The sequence below is a fragment of the Marmota marmota genome, unplaced genomic scaffold, assembly GCF_001458135.2.
Source record: "Marmota marmota marmota unplaced genomic scaffold, marMar, whole genome shotgun sequence".
In the NCBI taxonomy this organism is placed as follows: domain Eukaryota; kingdom Metazoa; phylum Chordata; class Mammalia; order Rodentia; family Sciuridae; genus Marmota; species Marmota marmota.
The window spans coordinates 14,826,566-14,846,708 of NW_026000174.1; positions in this window are offsets into that span (position 1 = coordinate 14,826,566).

Sequence of the window (20,143 nt, forward strand, 5' to 3'; positions counted from 1 at the left end):
CATCCTCCTCCCTCCTCCCTTCCTCCTCCTCCCCTCCTCCTTTCTTCTTCCGTGTCTCTCTCTCTCTCTCTCTCTCTCTCTCTCTCTCTCTCTCTTACTGAGAGAATTGAACCCAGGGGTGCTCTACCACCAAGTTACACTCCCAGTGCTTGCGCTCTCTCTCTCTCTCTCTCTCTCTCTCTTTATTTATTTAAATTTTTGAGACAGGGTCTTGCTAAATTGGCCAGGGTGTCTACAAAATTGTGATCCTCATGTCTCATCGTCACAAGTTGCTGAAATTATAGGCAGGCGCCATCACACCTTACAGGTTCCCCACACACACACTTTATAATGCAGAAGTTTTTATTTTCTGAGGTTCAGCTTTTCCATTTTTTTAATGGCTTCTAAATTTTGAGCCATAGTTAGAAGAGCTTTTTCTACTCCAAGATATCTTTCCTATATTTTGTCTCCATTTAACATGTATATTTTTTTAATATATTTGGATATTTTATATTAAGTCTGTCTGTCTTTCTTTCTATTTTGAGACAGGGTCTTGCCAAGTGACCCAGTGTGGCGCAGAACTTGCAGGCCTCCTGTCTCAGACTCCCCAGTGTGTTATTTCTCCTAAGCAACATATCGTGTAGTTGGATTTTGTTTTTAAACATGAGAATGAGAATCTTTGCTTTCAATAACATAGCTTAATTTATTTATATCTATTTCATAACTAATGTAGTCTCATTTTACTTTTCTATTTTTTAAATTTCTTGCTTCCTTATTGCTTTGCTTTTTTGTTCTTTGCTACACATTCTAGGTTTTTCCTGTTTATTATCTTCTAGAATGATTTAGAAAGTGGAAATCAAGTTTGTAATTATCTAAATCTTCAGATTAGTCAAGCACATGTATTTAAACTCGTATGTATCCAATTACCAAAGTCAATAAAAAGCGCCACTTATTGCTGCCCTGGCTGCTTTTCCCGAGTCTCTATTACTGTCTGCTTCTCAGATGAGGAAAATAAAGCTCCAAGTGCTTAAGTGGTTTGCTCCAAGGTCACCCCATAATATCTACTGATCATCCCCCTACACACACACACCGTGATGAGAAATTTAGCAGGCTTAAGCCTGTCAGGGCCACCCTGGGAGCTCCAGAGAGGAAATCTCTGTGAATGCCATCGCCAAAAGTGAGGGAGGGGTGAGCACCTCAAGGTAAAATCCCGATGGTCTCGCAACCCTTGATATTAAACTCTAGGATTTTTGCCAATCTGATAGGTGAAAAATCATGCCTCACTGTAGCTGTGGTTTGCATTTCTCTTATGGGTGAGACCTCGAATCCTCTTACATGTTGGAGAGCCATTTGCATTTCCATTTCTATGAACAGCCTATTCATATCTCTTGCCCACTTGGGAAGTGCCCAGCAAATAATCACCACATCAAAGCTTCCTGGTCTGTTTGTTCTTGAGAATGCCAATCAGATGACTTGGAGAGTTTTATTCTGTTATAGAAAAGTCACATCCGAAAAAAAAAATAGGCTTTTCATCTGAACCTTCAGAACAATTTTCTTCCTCCTTGTGCTGTCGGCTCTTTCCCCGGGTTCCATTTTGGTTGTTTTGTTCACTTTCCCTTGATCAGGCCAAAATAAAGCCGGGCCAAGCCTCACCTCCTGACCCTCTCAACTTTATGCTGTGTTGCTTAATAACGGCAGATGTCTCAATTCCACTGTTAGATAATGTAGACACAGAAAAAGAGAAGCTGATGAGGATTGCATAGGGGAATTATCATTAGGACTGGGGGTGTAGCTCGGTGGTGGAGCACTGTCCAGCATGCCCAAGGTCCTAGGCTCGATCCCAGCATCTGCAGGGAAAAAAATATACCACCGTTATCTTTATCATTGTCATCAAGAATAGCTAGCCTTTAAATAGGACTATAGATTTGTAAGTTTATCTATTAATATTTATGGATATGTATACATATATATACACACACACACTTAATGTATATATTCAAAATTTACACATATGAAAATTTAGTTCTCATAGAACCCTCTATTCACTATCCTCATTTTACAGATGACAAGGGTAAGGTACAGAGAGGTTATACAACTTGCCAAGCTCACATAACCTTAACTGAAGTCTGGACTCTACCTACAGTATCTGGTCTCAGAAACCATGCCCTCCATCACTCCAGCTGGCCTGGGAAAACATTCCTATGTCATTAGTGTTTGGCCAAAAGCCCATCTGATCAGTGCTGCTCCTGAGTCCCTGAGATAGCGGTAGGCAGTATGGACTAGTCTGTTTGATCTTCTTTGAAACCACAGATTCTTCATTTACTAATTCATTTAATTTTCTGATTTATTCATTTAAGAAATATTTATTGTGTGCTTATTTTGTGCCAAGTCTGGTGCTAGGTGTCAAAAATACCAAGATAAAGTAGATATGGTCCTTGTCCCTAAGGAACTTACAAGTAGTAGTAAAGGGGGTAGGATGGCAGTATGACCCATGCTGTTCTGTTTTGGGGGAGGAGGAGGTGGTGTACTATCCATGAATGTTTCCCAGTTCATTCCCATCCATCATCCAATTAGTGCAATGTCTCCCTTGTACTTTGCCCTGTGCCTTTCTCTTATCTCTGTTTATATAGCATTGCTGCCAGTTTTTGCATTTCTGCACACCTTCCTGAGCACTTTCACAGAGTATCCAGATTGGGTTGTCATTTTTCTACCCTGAAAAGCTCCTTGTTATGAGGCCTGGGGAACCAAGAAAGGCTTTTGGGTAGGGCAGATGGGCCCTTTAGAATGTTCACTATGGCTGAAATGTAGAAAATAAATTGAGTGGTGGAGATGAAACAGGCTGCTTGGTCCTGAGACTGCTCCATAGTCAAGCAGAATACACGATCTGAGTAAAGGTTGTGGAGAATATGGATTCCAGGAACATGAAGGACATGGAATCAAAGGGACTTCGCATTCAACAATGTTGAATAAGCATCTAAATACCAGGCACTGTACCAGGTGCCAGGGATATAGCAGGGAACAAGATAGGTACAGCTTCTGCTTTCACTGAGCCTGGAGAAAAAGACGGGCCATTGGATCCTTTATGATAAATAAAATACAAGAGGAGAAGCCCCAGGCACTACAGGAGAACAGGAGGGGTCACTCGAGGGGGTGTGAAGGGGCAGTCCAGGCTGATTTCTGTTTCAGCTGTGGAAATAGATGGTGGGAATCTAGGAGGCAAAACTTATGTCTTTCTGGGTTCCCAACGTCCAGGGCAGGGCAGACAGAAGCAGAGAAATTGGTAAGCAAGCAATTATTGAATGAATAGAAGTCACCCAACTGTGGATGCTCCCCAGTCCCCACCCTGACCTTGAAAGAGGAAGGTGGGGAGTAGTTCACAAAGAAACTTGAAGTTTCAGGAAGTCTAGTGGTTACTCAATGCCCACAAACTGTCAGCTGCTTCCCAGTTACCCAACAGGACGCATGAGGCAGCCATGGCTTTCCTGATGCTCAGCAACCAACCCTGTGCTGCCATGACTCACTGTGTTTGGGCCTGGGCTGTGGAGGCTCAGCATGTCCCTGGCTGTTCTGGGGCCACCAGCGTGGACCCCACAGGTTATTAGAGGCCTTCCTGGAACTGGTAGGGAAGGAAGAACCAGCTCTGCAATAATGTCCCTGAGTATGTGTCCCCAGAGGTGGGGCACTTCCTCTGGCTCCTGTGTCTCCTGTGTCTCTGCCTCAGCATCAAGCTTCCAGGTCTGGGTCTCTACCTTCATTCAAGGACAGGGACTGGCCATTATCCTCTGTGTCCCCACCCTAGACAGCATTTCCCCCAGAACAAAATAGAAAATACTTCTTGAGTTAGTTTGGAGAGAACCACACCCTGACTTTTCAGGGATAGTGTCCCCCATATCTAGGGGGAGAAAGCCTGCCAGAAGCCAATCAAACACCCATGTCATTCTTAGCTCATAGCCCAGCTGCCCATAGTTACATCCCTGAGTGGGTACACGGAGGCTCCTCTGCACAATTTCATGCAGCACACCTCGTCCCTAATTCCTCAGGATCCTTTTCAGGCTACCTGTGTTCCCTGTCAGGGCTGGGGCCACACAGGCTGATGGCCAAAGACGGCCACCATGCCACTGGGAGAGGAGCGCCTGCTCTGCCCTGGTGATTGCCCAACTGTGTTGGCTGCCCCATCTGGTGGCTCCCCACCCTCTAGGTCTTTTCTACCTGAGAGCCAGGGCTCTCCTTCCTGCTCCACAGTCACTTATTTGTATGGCTCTTCAAGCAAGATATTCTGTGTTTACCCAAATTTCCCAAGTGCCTGCCAGGAACAGTGCCCTGGTGGCCTTGCCTGGTAGCCCAGAGCTATGTCAGCTCAATCAGACCTCAAAGTTTATTTGGTTTGGGGGCTTTGGTTGTGTGGGGGTTGTTTTTAGGTTGGTTGGTTGGTTTGTTTGGGTTTTTTGTTTGATTGGTTGTTTTGGTTCGGGGGCTTGAACCCAAAGGGACTTTACCACTGAGACAGGATCTCACTAAGTTGCTGAGGTTGGCTTCAAGCTTGTCATCCTCCTGCCTCAGCCTCCCTAGTCCCTGGGATTACAGGCATGTGCCACACACCCCATTAGTTCTTAAGTATTAAGCAAAGTGTTTTATTTTTGTCTGACTCTAGAAATAATACCTCTTTGTTGTACAGCATTTGAAAAAAGGGAAAACAAAATGCGCCCCCACCCGTCCTGCTTTACACAGGTAAGTGATGTTAAGCGGGGTTTCTATGCATATTAACCCAGGTATAATGTATGTATAATTTTGTGTCCGGCTTTTTTTTTCCCCCTCATAATGGCACAAGAATTTTCCTGGGTTTTTACAAGACAGCCAGTTAAATTCTAACCCCATTGATTTCAATTTATCATTCTACACAAATTCTTAACCTTTGTGGAGATTTGGCTTTCTCTTCCAAGCTTAGAATTATGCTGGTACTGGAATAGAGGAAGAGGAGAGAGGAGGAGGAGAGGAAGAGGAGAGGAAGAGGAGGAAGTGGGAGGGAGGGGAAGGAGGAGGAGACAAAACCAACACCGAGCATTGGTTCTCTCTGCCTCTCTTTCCTCCCCCTCCAGTTAAAATTTGTTTCTTAGAGGCCTGGGGCTGTGGCTCAGTGATAGAGCGCTTGCCTCACATGTGTGAGGTACTGGATTTGATCCTCAGCACTGAATATAAATAAATGAATAAAATTTAAAAAAAGGTCAATCAACAACTAAAAAAAAAATTTTTTTTTAAATCTGTTTCTTATATTGAAAAGCCACAGGTCAGTCACATGACTTCCAGGGTCACATAGGCCCACCTGATCTCTTTCAGAGTCTTTCCCTCTGTTTATGCCACACACCCAACCCTAAAGGGAAGGACAATCACTCCCTGCTGGGAAAAAAGTCTTCCTCTCTGGGGCCAGCCCTACAGGGCCTGGGCAGCAAAGACCCTGTCCCAGCTACCCTGCTTTCACTTGGGTCCTCCTCCTTCTTGTCACAGGATCTAGTTTCCACACCTTTGTAACCTGGTTACCATCTCTTGATTCAGAGCATCTCCTAGCATGTTAGGGAGGCTCCAGAGCTCCAAGTGGGTCTGGTGGAGTGTGGAGCAAGATTAGGATAGTCCCTTTCTCTGTTCTGGCTGCTATGCCTCTGTTAATGCAGCCTACATTTATGCGGTAGCCACCACCTTGGCTTATGAAGAGCTTGTGCTGGGCTTGAACTCTGAGCCCTTTCTTGTGTTATTGCTAGTAAACCAGTTCTCCCATATTCTGTGCTTGAAGAATCTTTTGAAGAAACCATATGCAAAACTTGATCCTTTTCCCTCTTTATGAATTTGTGTTGTGATATTTACTCTCTTTCCTGGCTTCTTGTCATGGATGAACTTGATACATGTGCACCAGGTCTCTAGCCAACCTATTGGTGTTAAACATGAACCTGACCCAAGACAGAATCCCCTTCCCAGACATCGGTCTATAATCAGAGCCTTGGTTAATTAGCTTCCTAAAAATCTGGGAAAAGCCGGGTATGGTGTCACATGCCTGTAATCCCAGTGGCCCCGTAGGCTGAGGCAGGAGGTTGCAAGTTCAAAGCCAGCCTCAGCAACTTAGGGAGGCCCTAAGCAATTTAGCATGATCCTATTTCTTTTTTTTTAATATTTATTTTTTAGTTGGAGGTCGACACAATATCTTTTTTTTGACACAATATCTTTATTTTATTTTTATGTGGTGCTGAGGATCAAACCCAGTGCCTCACGCATGATAGGCAAGCACTACATATGAGCCACAACTCCAGCCCCTAACATGACCCTATTTCTAAATACAGAAATTTATAAAGGGCTAGGGGTGTGGCTCTATGGTTAAGCACCCCTGGGTTCAATCCCTGGTACCAAATAAGTAAGTAAATTAAATTAAGTTAAATAAATCTGGGAAGAAATATCACCTTCTTTAAAAATCCAGTCATGCATTAGTAGACACCTGAAGAGTTGAAATCAGATACTCAAGCAAATAACTCTTACAGGAATGTTCACAGCAGCACCTATTGACAAGAGCCAAAAGATAGAAATAACCTAAATGTTCATTAACAGTTGAATGAGTAAACAAAATGTGGTGTACATACAATGGAGCATTAGTTGAATGAAGTTCTGGTACATGCTATGGTGTAGAGGAACCTCAAAAGCATTAGGTCAAGTGAAAGAAGCCAGACACAAAAGGTCACATATTATATGGGTCCATGTACATTCAATATTCACAATAAATAATTCACAGAGACAGAAAGCAGATTGGTGGCGCCAGGGGCTGAGAAAAAAAGGACAAGGGGAATGATTGTCAATGGGTGTGGGGTTTTCTGCTGTGGTGATGAAAATGTTTTGGAACTAGATAGAGGTAGTAGTTACGCAACACTGTGTGTGCAGGAAATGCCACTGAATTGTATACTTTAAAATGGTTTCACTAGTATGGCAATATGTGAATCAATGGATGTGTAACTGATGTGATTCTGCAATCTGTATACGGGGTAAAAATGGGAGTTCATAACCCACCTGAATCAAAGTGTGAAATATGATATATCAAGAACTATGTAATGTTTTGAACAACCAACAATAAAAATTTAAAAAAAAGATTAGCTTTCTGTTATATGAATTTCACCTCAATTTAAAATATATATTTTCAAAAAAAAAAAAAAGTCCAATTAGGCATTCAGCAGGTAGCCTTGTGCTGGGTACTGGGGCCATTGAAGTGAATTAGACTTGGTTTCTACTGAAGCTAGAAGAGCCCAAAGTCTCAGAAGTCAAGTTGGGGCACTCGAAGCCAGAAATTGAAGGCTACCCTCCAAGATTAGTTTTCTTGTGGGTTCTCTCTGGTTACCATTATGATCACCATGCAGACTTCCAGGGGCACTGCCCGTCCCTCTCGGTGACTGGGGACACCTGACAATCACTGCCTCAGCCACGTGATGAAGCTTTAACAGTGATGGGCCATGCCAACTGCACGCAGCCTTGATGCAGTGTGATGACGAAGGCACTGAACCTCTTGTCTCCCTCCAGGAACTCAGAACCAACTTCCCATCATGAGGAAAGCATCAGGAAAACCAAACTCAGCCACAGTTCAGAAAAGACCTGACCAATACTCCTCAAAACTGTCAAGGTCATCAAAACCCAGGAAAGTCCAAGCAGCTGCCCCAGACCAGAAAACAGGTAAGGAGACGTGATAATTAAATGTAAAGCAGCACTGTGGATGGGATTCTGGGACATAAAAGGACATTAGGTAAAAACTGAGGAAATCCGAGGGGAGCATGGGAGGAATGGAGGAACTTTAGATAGGGCAAAGGGGACGGAGGGGAAGGGGGCGCATGGGGCTAGGAAGACGGTGGAAGGAGATGGATATCATTACCCTAAGTACATGTATGAAGACACAAATGGAGTGACTCTACTTTGTGTACAACCAGAGATATGAAAAACTGTGCTCTTTGTGTGAATTGAAATGCATTCTGCTATCATGTATAATAAATTAGAATAAATAAATTAAAAATTCAAAGAAGAAGCTGAGAACATCCAAACTGGACATGATGGTCCATGCCTGTGATCCCAGCGACTCGAGAGGCTGAGAGGATCCTAAGTTTGAGGCCAGCCTCAGCAACTTAGTGAGACCCTGTCTTAAAATTAAAAAATTTAAAAGAGCTGGGGATGTAGTTTAGTGGTTAAGCGTCCTGCCCCAACTCCCCCCCAAAATTAAAAAACCAACTAGGAAAATCCAAATCAAATATGGACTTCAGTTAGTTAATAATAATGTGTTAGTGTTGGCCCATTCATTGTGGTGACTATAAGACATTAACAATAGAGGCTGCTGGGTGGGGATATGCAAAAACCCTCTGTTTTGCAACTTTTCTGTAAACATAACCTGTTATTTAAAAAGGTTATTTATTTTTAAAGTTTCTTTAAAAATATATTTAAAGCCTGCATCCTTTAAAAATTCTTGCAAGGGCTGTAAGAAGGCTGTTCAAACAGAAATGAGATGGGGAAGGAAACAGCAGGATGTGACCCACTGAACAGGGGGGTGTCTAAGGTCTCATTCTCTTTGCCTGCTTGCCACCCTCCCTTTCAAGTCCCTGAGCTGCGTGTTTTCAACATATTCCTGACTTGGGTGCACCCTTATAAAAATGCCAATGCCTTTAAAGTTCCAGACCAAGAGAGTCAGGGTCTGTCTTCCTTAGCTCTGGGACCCCAGAACAGTTCTGTTTCTGGGCCTGAAACTTCTACCAGGAAGAACTTTAGATGAGTCATTTCACTACCTGCCCAGAGATGTGGCCCTGTCACCCAGTGGGTATGTCCTAAGTCAATAGTAGAATATATTAATCCAGCATAATATCCATAGATGTTCCCGCCCACTAATTGGGGATCATTTTCTTCTCTACCCAGCAAGATTCCTACATTTGGTATGTAAGAATATCACGGATGCCTTTGACTGGGACTTTCCTTAATATACCTACAGGTCAGCGCAGTGTGGTGGTTAAGATGAATGGTTTGCAAGAGAAAACACTGGCTTCAAATCCTGATTCTATCACTGATTAATTTACTTAAGACCTGGAACCCTTGGTTTTCATGACTATAAAATAATAGTAATAATAATAATAATGTCTATTTTATAGCAATATTGGAAGATTAAGTGAGATAATTTGTGTAAGGTACTTAGAACAGTACTTGGCATAAAGTAATCACCCAGATATGATAATCCAAAATAAGGTTTACAGCTCCCCTCAGGGATGCTATTAAAATAGAAAGGAAGGGCTGGGGTTGTGGCTCAGTGGTAGAGTACACATGCGAGGCAATGCGTTCGATTCTCAGCACCGCATCTAAATAAACAAATAAAATAAAGGTCCAGCAACAACTAAATATATATATAAAACAATGCAAAGGAAGTTGTTTGGGCACATGCAGGTGTCTCCTGCTCACAGCATCTTTTCCAGCTCCTGGGGAGCTCATAAACCTTCAAGCAAATGACATGAGTGAAGGGTCTCAAGTCCTCTCCTCTGTGGTTTTCCTAGCTTACCATTTTGGAGGCTGGCTCTTCATTTCCTGGTATTCTCTGTGAATCCTCAGAGATCTCCAGCAGTGGCTCTGACAGCACAGTAGTGGGCTCTTTTGTGCCCAGGGGTGCAGTTCAACCCCAAACTCTTCTGGAGCAGTTGGGAAAGACCACGAAGGCCTGAACCTCACTCATGTTGGCTTTCTTACCCCTAAACCCTGTGGTCCCCCTTCCCCAAGCTCTTGACTCCCAGATCAAGCAGGGGAGATCTTGTTTCGGAATTCCATTTTGTCTCTGAATCTGGTCTCCATAATTAAACCGTAAATTCCCCATAGGACCTACCTCCTCCTCTTCTTGACTCTCTTAAGTGTAGCAAAGCTAAGGTGGAGGCCAAGGAATCTTTAAATAACACCTGCTGTGAGTATTCCCAGAGCTATCACTTCCTAGTTAAGGAAAACATTCATTGCTGTTGTCAGTGATAACTCGGTAAATATCAAGAATCACCAACTACTGCATACCATTGACCACCATAACAAACCCTGGTCTCTTCAAAATGCCTTTAATAGAGGGGTGAAGTGGCCAAATTATATTATTAGATTATATTCATGTATGAGTATATAACAACAAATGCCATCATTATATACAAGTATGAGGTACCAATAAAAAGTGTGGGGAAAAAAATCAAAATGCCTTTACTGATAGTTGGGTAGTTGCAATTTATTGAGTTTATAAAAGCTACTGAAATAAGTTGTTTCCACACATAATCTAATTTTTTATTTATTTTATCAGTACTAGGGATTAAATTCAGGGGTTTTCTACCACAGAGCTACATCCTCAATCCTTTTTATTTTGAGACAGGGTCTCACAAAGTTATACTGGCTGGCCTTGAACTTGCCATCCTCCTATCTCAGTCTCCTAAGTTGAATCATCTTAGTTCATGCTTTTAATACATAGCCCTGCCCAGCCATGGTCCAGAAGTACAAACTCTTCCTTCCTTCTTCTGAGAAACATTTGCATCAGCTCTTTTATTTATTTATTTTTGAGAGAGAGAGAGAGAGAATTTTAATATTTATTTTTTAGTTTTCGGCGGACACAACATCTTTGTTTGTATGTGGTGCTGAGGATCGAACCCGGGCCGCACGCATGCCAGGCAAGCGCGCTACCGCTTGAGCCACATCCCCAGCCCTTGCATCAGCTCTTTTAAAAAAATATTCTTTAGATGTTGGTAGACTTTTATTTTATTCATGTATTTATATGCAGTGCTGAGAATTGAACCCACTGCCCCACACATGCATGCATGTGCTCTACCACTGAGCCACAACTCCAGCCCCTTGCTTCTGTTCTTGTTGCTGTGTTTTTGCTATTGTTTTTTTTGATATTCATTTTTTTGGTTGCAGTTGGACCCAATACCTTTAGTTTATTGATTTATATGTGGTGCTGAGGATCGAACCCAGGGCCCCACATATGCCAGGCAAGCGCTCTACCACTGAGCCACAACCTCAGCCCGTTTTTGCTATTGTTAACACTCAAGGACAAGCCCTAGAGGACCATCCTTGATGTGTGAGGCTCCCTGCACAGAGGCAGACCTGAGAACCCGAGCTGGGAACCAGGCACGCCAAAGATCTCAACTCTGCCCATGAGCTAAGAACTGGGAATGAACTTGGACTGTATCCAGGACAAGAATTAAACAGGCTTATGGTGTCTGTCAAGGTTCTTGGACAGAGCTGATGAGAAGTCTTCAGACTTCAGGGAAGTAGCACCTGCCACCAAAGCCACAGGTCTATTAGTGGCTATTAGACACAGAAGCCAGAAACAAGAGAAAGAACTGGCTGGATCTTGGAACCAATGGAAGATAAAGAAGAGGTGACAAACTTGACACTGAAGGCTATGGGTAAGAAGACTATCAGAGAGTGGCTGTCAAGGTCTTGTGCATGTCTGTACCCAAAGGTAATTAAAATGACCCATATCCATCCCAACTAGGACCTGCCCTGCACCAGGCATACATCTAGAGAAGCCAGGGGAGTCCAGGAGGCCCAACATGTGGGCCAATGTGTTCTGAGTTCCTGGAGCCTCTGGTGTGCTAGACATTAGCCCTTTAGTTGAAGAGCTGTGAGGAGCCCTGGGTGGCTCACTCAGGCCAGTGTGGTGATGTCCTTGGATGACTCAGAGCAGCTACAGTTATACCATTATGTGCTCATGCCCTAATTGTACCCTGGTGCCCAGTACTGTAGCTGGCACACAAATGAGAGGATGAAGATCCCCATCCTGAGATACAGTCTAGCAAGAGAGACATGACACACCACCAGCCCAGGGAGGATCTTGCCTTGTGGTAGCCTAGGCTCTGGGCTGTTGAGTACCTGGAGATAACGAAGCGCTTCCAGGACCAGGTGGAGGTGATGAGTGGGGGAGGGTGGGCCTGACTTCAGAGGAATGATGTGTGTGCATGCAGTCCCAGCTGTCCCCAAAGTGCTGAGGAGCCACATGATTCAGAGCAGGGCGTTGGGCTGCAGGAAGGGTGGGGAGGCCGGGGACAGTGCCAGTGAAGTCCAGAAGGAGCTGGCTTTATCCCTGTCTTCCTGTTTCCTTCCCTCCTTCCACAGTTTACTGCTTTAGGACAAAGGCCACTGCAGAGGTTTATAGACAAGTAACAGTTCTAACGACATCTGCAACAGAAGCGACAAAGAACAAAATGAGATAAATCTGGGTTGAGTTTCTAAGTGCTGAAAATAAGTAATATCTCAGAGATCACTTTTTAAAAAAATAGGAGTATCTCAGGGTAACAGAAGAAACTCCCACATTGGACAAATTGGGTAAAATCCTGGCTTAGCCACTTCTTAACACCCAAACTAAATTCTCTGAGCCTCAGTTTTTTCTTTCATTTGGGCACTAGAGATGGTGTCTGTAGTGGACCTGGATCACCTAGACTCAGTGAAGGGTAGGTGGATATGGCCCTGTCACTGTCCCTGCACCGTCCCAGACCATGGCTGGTGAAGGGGCCAGGACAAACAGATGCTCAAGCCACAGGGACTTCCAAATAGAGTAGAAAGCCACTCACTTTTTCTAATATTGCAGAGTTTCTGTGATTGCCTATAAAATTGCCCTCAGCAACATCCAGACATAAGTGACAACAATGTGGTGTGACTGGTCCTCCTGGTATCTCGAGTGCAGCTACAGTGTTACTTCCTGTCCACCGGCTCTCCATCGGCCCATCAAATTCTCAGCCCAGGGCTGGTGGGGATGAGAGGAAGATCTAGACCCTGGCCTCTGGAAATGCAGAATCTGCAGGGCAGCCAGGTTCTCACAAACAATGGTATGCCAGGAGGCCAAGCCCCCCGTGTCTAGCCAGTACTGCCTAATTCAGGCCCTCTGCATGGTGACCGCTCAGCCTCATCCCCAAGAATCCTCCTCTGTGCCAGCCATTCCTCTGCCCTGTCTCTCACAGCACACTCCAGGCCTTCTTCTGTACTGTCCCTCTCCATCAGGAAGGCCCTTCTTCTTCAGTGCCTGTCCCTCGTGGGGACAGCTTTCTGGCAAGCCCTCTAGCTGTGTTCAATCTCAACTTTCATTTACTCAGCTAGTAGTCACTGAAGCCTGCTCTGTGCTGGGCCCCGAATAAACAGAATACGCCCGACCCACGTGAGGCCTTGTCACTCGTGGCCAGTCAGTCCCTGTGAAAGGATGGCTACCTCCCCGCTTTGTGATTGTATGTCTGTCTCCCCACTAGACTATGCACTCCATGAGGGCAGGGTGGGTCAGTCCTGAGCACTGTTGTGAGTGTCCAGAGCCCGTTATAGAAGTGGGTGGTGGTCAGTTAATTGTATGGCTCTGTGACAGGACTGGTTGACTGATGGCATGCTGGGAACTCAGAGGAGGCAGTCAGGACTTTAATGAAGAGCCAAGGAAGGGCTCCTGGAGGAGGCTGTGGCTGGAGTTTGTATGGGAGGGGAGGGCAGGGCTGGGGAGGGTGTGGAGTGGTGTGAGTCAGTGCCCTGCTGGAAGGGCGGGCAGGAGCCCATGAGGCTAGCTGGATGCCCTGAAGAGCAGTTCAGGTGCTGTCTCCTGGGGCCTTGGGGTCTCTCTGCTTGTCTGCACAGCTCTGTTGTCCCCAACTCCAAGTTCTCTTTCCCTCATTCCCCCACCTTCCCACAAAGCATAGGATAAGTCCATGGTTAAGGGATCCAGAAGGCAGCAAGGTAGGTGGCAAGATGCTATTTGAGAGTCTAGGACCTTCCTCAGCTCCGATCACCTCCTCATCTAGAGTAAAAGACACCCAGTGAAATCTGAATTTTAGATAAACTGAATAAATCCTTTGCATAAGTAATAACTGGGACATGCTTCTAAAAAATTATTCATAGCTTATCTGAAATTCAAATTTAACAGAGCATCCTGTATTTTCACTTACTAAACCTTGCAACCCTTCCCCCAACTCCTCACTTCAGAATCTTGCCTCACTCCTGCCTGGAGCCCCCAGGGAAACCTTTGAGGTTGTGGGCCTGCTGCAATTTACTCACCAGAACAACAAATTAGAGCTGCAAGGAATAGTGAAGATTTCTAGCCCCATCCCTCTCTGTTTACCCCCTCGGAGGGAGAGGCCCAGAAGGATCTGGCACCGGCAAGTCCTTGGGCACCTCTTAATAAATTATCTGCATTGGGGGCTGGGGATGTAGCTCAGTTGGCAGAGTGCTTGCCTCGCATGCACAAGGCCCTTCTACATCTTTGGCCTCCCAGAAAGCAGAAGGACTCTCAGTGGGGGCCTTCTAAGGAAGGGCCAGGGCCTGCCCAGCCAACACTTTGGGGCATTTTTGAGTGAGGCAAGGCGGGAAGTCTCTAGGTTCCCGCTCCCACCTGGAGCTGTTTCCCGGATCCTAACACCCTCAGGTGAGTCACCTCCTTCACCTGCTGGGGTGGATCTGGTGCAGTGCCAAAAGAAGGTCCGGTGCTCCTTCTGCTTTACTGGGCTCTGGGGAGGTGCCAAGGGCAGGGCAGGGCAGGGCAGGGCTGCTCCCTTAAGATCCAGGCCTGTAGAGGTGCTCAGAGAAGGCCCAGCCAGACTCCCTATGGAGAAACTGAGGCAGGGTGGGGAGATGCTGGATCAAAATCTCACAGCCATTAAGGCCCTCAGGGCTCTTTCTTCAGGTGCCATTCCTCATTCCCTGATGAGATGGTCAACTCCGAGCCTGCTCTGACTCTCCACCTCACTTTCCCCTCCTTGATACCACATTGGGCACTGCTTTGTGACTGTCCGTCTCCATACAACATAATCCTCATCACTATCTCTGGATCACAGAACGGTGCCTGGCATGAGGAGAGGCTTAATAAGCACTTGTTGAACGAGGCTGCCCTTACCACCTTTCACCTTGTGTGGACTGATTACCCGATGCCCAGTCCCCACAGCGCAGACACGCTTCCCACCATGCACCTGGAGACTGGCTGTATCTGTACAATGGCAGCTGTGAGTCTCCTGGTCTCTAAGGACTACCAGTGTAGCCCAGCTGGGGCTTCTTCCTCCTCCCTTTCCATCCCTAGACCTCTGTGTAGCCAATCCTCCCCAATCTGGAGTGTGGTGCCCCAGACCCTTCCTTTCACCCTGGTCAGATCCTTTTCTCTTTTTCCTGTCCTTCTCTGGGGCCCAAGTTCATGTCCTCTCTGTCTTGAGGACCAGAGGTGGTCAGGGCCTAAGGGGCTATACTCAGGGTCCTTGGGACACTATAAAGTCATCCAGAGAATGTTAATCAGAGCAAATCTGTCCTGACTTACTTGGTCCCAGTCCCTAACCAGTCCTGCTATCTCCTTTGAATGCTTCTCCCAGGTGTGTCCAGAGCCAAACTCTTCATCTTCTCTGGACCTGCTCTTCTGCCATCCTCAGCAAGGGCACTTCCAGCCAGCTGATCACCTGGCCAGGAATCACCCAGCTTCCCCTCATTCCCTCCCTGCCCCCATCCAGTCCTCCACTAATCCTGGATCCTTCCTGTGATGTCCTGCAGATTGTGTCCTGCTCACCTTCCAAATCTTGCCTCCATTTGTATTTCATCTTCTCCACCTGAACCTCTGAAGCACCGGCTTCTTGACCCCTGTCCCTTTGCCTTCCATCCACGCTTCATGCAGCAGCAGGGAGGGATCCTACCACAGCCAACCCAACCTCATCATTCCCCGGCTCAAAACCCTTCCATGGCTCCCCATTGCCCTCAGGATCGAGTCTAGAACTCCTTGACCTGGCACCCAAAGGTCTTCATGACCAGGGACCTTGCCAGCCTTGTCATTTCACCTCACATCACCCTTCTGCTGACGGCTGAACCCTGTCCAGCTCCCATGTTGGTTCAAGGCAGACACACACACACACACACACACACACACACCTGTAATGCCTGCTTCTGGACAATCTTCAGGATTCCCCAATCATCTGGAGAATTCACTGTGGGAATCATATTGTTGCCTAGCGACGCCAGACAAACGAGACTTTGCAGGGTGCCCATATGTGTTTTGAGAGTCAAAATTGTTTAATCATGTACTCATGGCTTGTTCCAAAAAGATTTGAGGTGTGCCGTTAAATATTTATTGAGTGACACCCATGTGCAGAGCCCGGTATGTGCACACACACGCTCATCCACAGTTCCACTTGCACGCACAGGACCAAGGCACCATGAGGACTGTGGGACTCACGGAATCCCATAAAGGACTTCAAAGGCCAGTATGAGTTAGTTTTAGTTTTTGGTTATTAGTACCAGGGATTTAACTCAGGGCACTTTAATTAACACTGAGACACATCCCCAGCCCTTTTTATTTTTTATTTTGAGACAGGGTCTTGCTAAGTTGCTTAGAGCCTTGCTAAATTGCTGAGGCTGGCCTCAAACTTGCAATCCTCCTGCTTCAGCCTCCCAAGATGCTGGGATTACAAGTGTGTACCACCATGCCTGGCTTGGCCCGTGTGAGTTAGGACAGGGTACCTGATATGGAGAGAACCCTGTCTGGCTCAGGGTAACACCAACAGATGTGGAGTTGGGGGTTCAAATCTAGGGTTTTCTGAGCTCAAATTTCTAGGGGCTGCCCCCAGAGTACTGAACACAGCCCTGCCTTCAGGAGTTTCTGGTGATTGGAAGAGAGGGGACTTTGGCTGGGCCTTGTGGCCCACCTACTTGGGAGGCTGAGAGAGGCTGAGGCAGGAAGGATTGATGTTCAAGACCAGCCTCAGAAACTTGGTGAGGCTCTGTCTCAAAATAATTTATGTTTTTCTGGTACTGCAGATTGAACCCAGGGCACTCTACAAACTTTTTTTAAATTTTGAGACATGGTCTTGCTAAAATTGCCCATGCTGACCTTGAATTTGCAATCCTCCTGCCTCAGCCTCCCTAGTATCTGGTCAAAATAAAATTTTTAAGGGGCTGGGGGATGTAGCTCAGTGGTAGAACACTTTCCTAGTGTGTGCAAGGCCCTGAGTTCAATCACCAGTACTGCATAGAGACAGACAGACAGAGAAACAGAGACAAAAACAGGAACAGAGAGGAAGCTCTGGAAAATTAAATGAAACTCACTGCCTGGCGCTCAATGCTCCACCCAGCTCCACCCTCCCAGGTGAGGTAGCTCGGGGGACATCTGGAGTTGGCAGGATGAGGGATGGGAAGGTGGGAAGGATTTGGAAGAAGAGGACAGTGAGAAAGGCTGGACAGGGATCAGTGGGAACAAAGGCTGGAGGAGGGGAAAGACAACCAAACCATGGCTTCCCCTACCCCTGCTTGTGCTGCCCCTCCCTCTGTTCAGGTTGGCTTCGAGATCTGTTCCTCTTTCCTCCTGCAGTATCACCGGGGAGTGGCAAAGTGGTAAAGACTACGGGAGCTGCCAGGGTTCTAGGTTCTCCATGGAATGGATCCTGGGCCCAGCCAGGTGGCAGCATATCCACCTGCGTGGGCATAGCACACCCTGAGTTCTAGCTGGAAGCCTGCTCTCCTCCCCTCCATCCCTTCTATCCAGTCTGTGAACATGCGTCTCTAGACCCATTTCATAGAGGAGGAAACCAGGGACCCAAATATGGGTGACAAAGCAAGCTTCCATCTCTGAGTCCACAGAGACTAAAATCCTCCCTGTCAACTACCCGAGGTGTGTCGCTCCTGTTCCTGGGCAGGGCTCAGCCAGGTGGTTCAAGAAACATTCATTGGGTTGGCCTCTGGGAGGGTCCTGAGGAGGAGCCTCCCTTCTCTGCCCCTCCAGGCAGACAGCCATCAAAGCCTGAGCTTGCCCTCCTGGGCTGTTTGAGATGCCAGGCCTTCTACACTCTCACCCACAGGGCACATTGCATAGAGCCCCGCTGGACACCAGGCCTAGGGTCCAGTACCAGCTCTGCCATCATTCACTGTGTTACCTGGGCCAACATCTTGGTCTCTCTGACCTTCCCCTTCTTCAGGGAAGGTGCTGAGCTGGAAGGATTTCCAGGGCCCTTTCTGTCCTAAGCTTTCTGATCTTTGGCATCTCTGGAGGATTGCACTTGTCTGTCTTCAGAGAGTGTTTCAGGCTAGGAGCAGGACGGGTTCCCATCCCAATGCACTGGTCAGCACTGCGGGAGGACTCTTCAGACAGTGGGGAGGGTGGATGGGGGACAAGGATTCTAGTTTCATCTCCTGCAGCCAAAGCTGAGGCGGGCCTGGCCCACTCCTCTGAGACCCCAGCTGACCCCAGTACTGAGTGGCTGGGAACTGGCCCAGGCCAAGGCAAGGCAGCTGTCAAGGCAGCACTAAAATTAGCCCCAAGGCTAAGGGAGCAAGGATCCGGCCCAGGATTCGGGCTCTGACAGCCCCAAGGGACTTAGCCCACACCCCACTCAAGATGGGCGAGGTCAGCCAGAGTTCTGGGGTAACCTGTCATGATGCTGGGTGGGGAGAGCCACCGGCTTGTACAAACACATGTCAGAGGGCCAATGACGGGCAAGAGGCACCCTTCCAGTTGCTTGAGCCCTCAGGTAGCTCCCAGCCCTAGTTCTTCAGAACCCTGGAAAGGACCAGGGAGTGACCTTGCTATTTATGTCCTCCTAGGACAGGTTGAGGGGACCACCTGTCCTCCCAAGGTGGAGGAGGATGAACTTGCACTTAGCACCAACTCCCAAGAGTGGAGGAGGAGGAGCTGGGAGGTGTATCAGCCTGGAACAGGAGCAGGTTGGAGACACCAGAACAGGACCTAAGCCAGCTCCCTCCTGGCCACCTAGCCACCTGAGGATGGCAGCTCTGCTCCCTTCCCTCTTCTCTGCCTGGATGCTCTGAGGATCTTATTAAAATGCAGATTCTGATTCAGAAAGTCTGGGGTGGGGGTGGGATTCTTCAAGATTCTAACAAGTGAGCTGGGGATGTACCTCAGAGCACTTGCCCGGCATGCTCTGAGTTCAATTTTTTTTTTTTTAAAGAAAGAGTGGGAGAGAGAGAGAGAGAGAGAGAGAAAGTTTTTTTTTTTAATATCTATTTTTTAATTCTCGGCGGACACAACATCTTTGTTTGTATGTGGTGCTGAGGATCGAACCCGAGCCGCACGCATGCCAGGCGAGCGCGCTACCGCTTGAGCCACATCCCCAGCCCTGAGTTCAATTTTTAACACCACCAAAAAAAGAAAAAGAAAAAAAAAAAAATTCTAACAAGAGCCCAGAATGGTCTGCAGACCACACTTTGAGTAGGAAACTCATTTCCTAGCCTGGACCAGACACAAGCACAAACAAGGTGTTTGTAGGTGTGAATGCCAACCTTGTGCCTCTGTATATATTGCATGTGGTTTGTTAAATGTAAACAAGGTGTACAATAATAATAAACATCAATAAAACTGAAAAATACCTAGCCCTTAAAAAAAAGTCAATTGGGGCTGGGGATGTGGCTCAAGAGGTAGCGCGCTCGCCTGGGTTGGATCCTCAACACCACATACAAACAAAGATGTTGTGTCCGCCGAAAACTAAACAATAAATATTAAAAAAAAAAAATTCTCTCTCTCTCTCTCTCTTAAAAAAAAAGTCAATTGAAAGTGCTGAGATTAAACCAAGAAACATAGTAAGAATTAAAAGAACAAACAAAAATTACCTAATCTTGTAACGAACTATAGAAATGATCCCTGAAAGTATAGTCTTAAAAAAAATTACCTAATCTTTATTGAGCACTATGCTTAGGCAAGGTTCTAAGAATGTTGTACATGATATCTTTTGGGGGAGGGGGAGGGGTACCAGGGATTGAACTCAGGGACACTCAATCACTGAGCCCCATCCCCATCCCTATTTTGTATTTTATTTAGAGACATGATCTCACTGCGTTGCTTAGCATCTCGCTTTTGCTGAGGCTGGCTTTGAACTCTCCATCCTCCTGCCTCAGCCTCCCAAGCGACTGGGATTACAAGTGTGTGCCACCATGCCCACCTTATACATGATATCTTATTTATTCTTTTAACAACTCCAATGAGGTGAGAAAATTGAATCTCAGAGAGGTTAAGTGATTTGCTCAAGGTCACACAGCTGATAAGCTGCAGTCATAGCTGAGATATACATTTGCACTCATATCTATCAGTGCATGCACCTTGGTACATGTGAGCTGTGAGCATATGTGCAATTCCATAAACTCCGGTGATGCAGGAGGACAGCAGCCGCGTGGATAGAGCAGACGAGTTAAGAGTCAGACATGATGATTC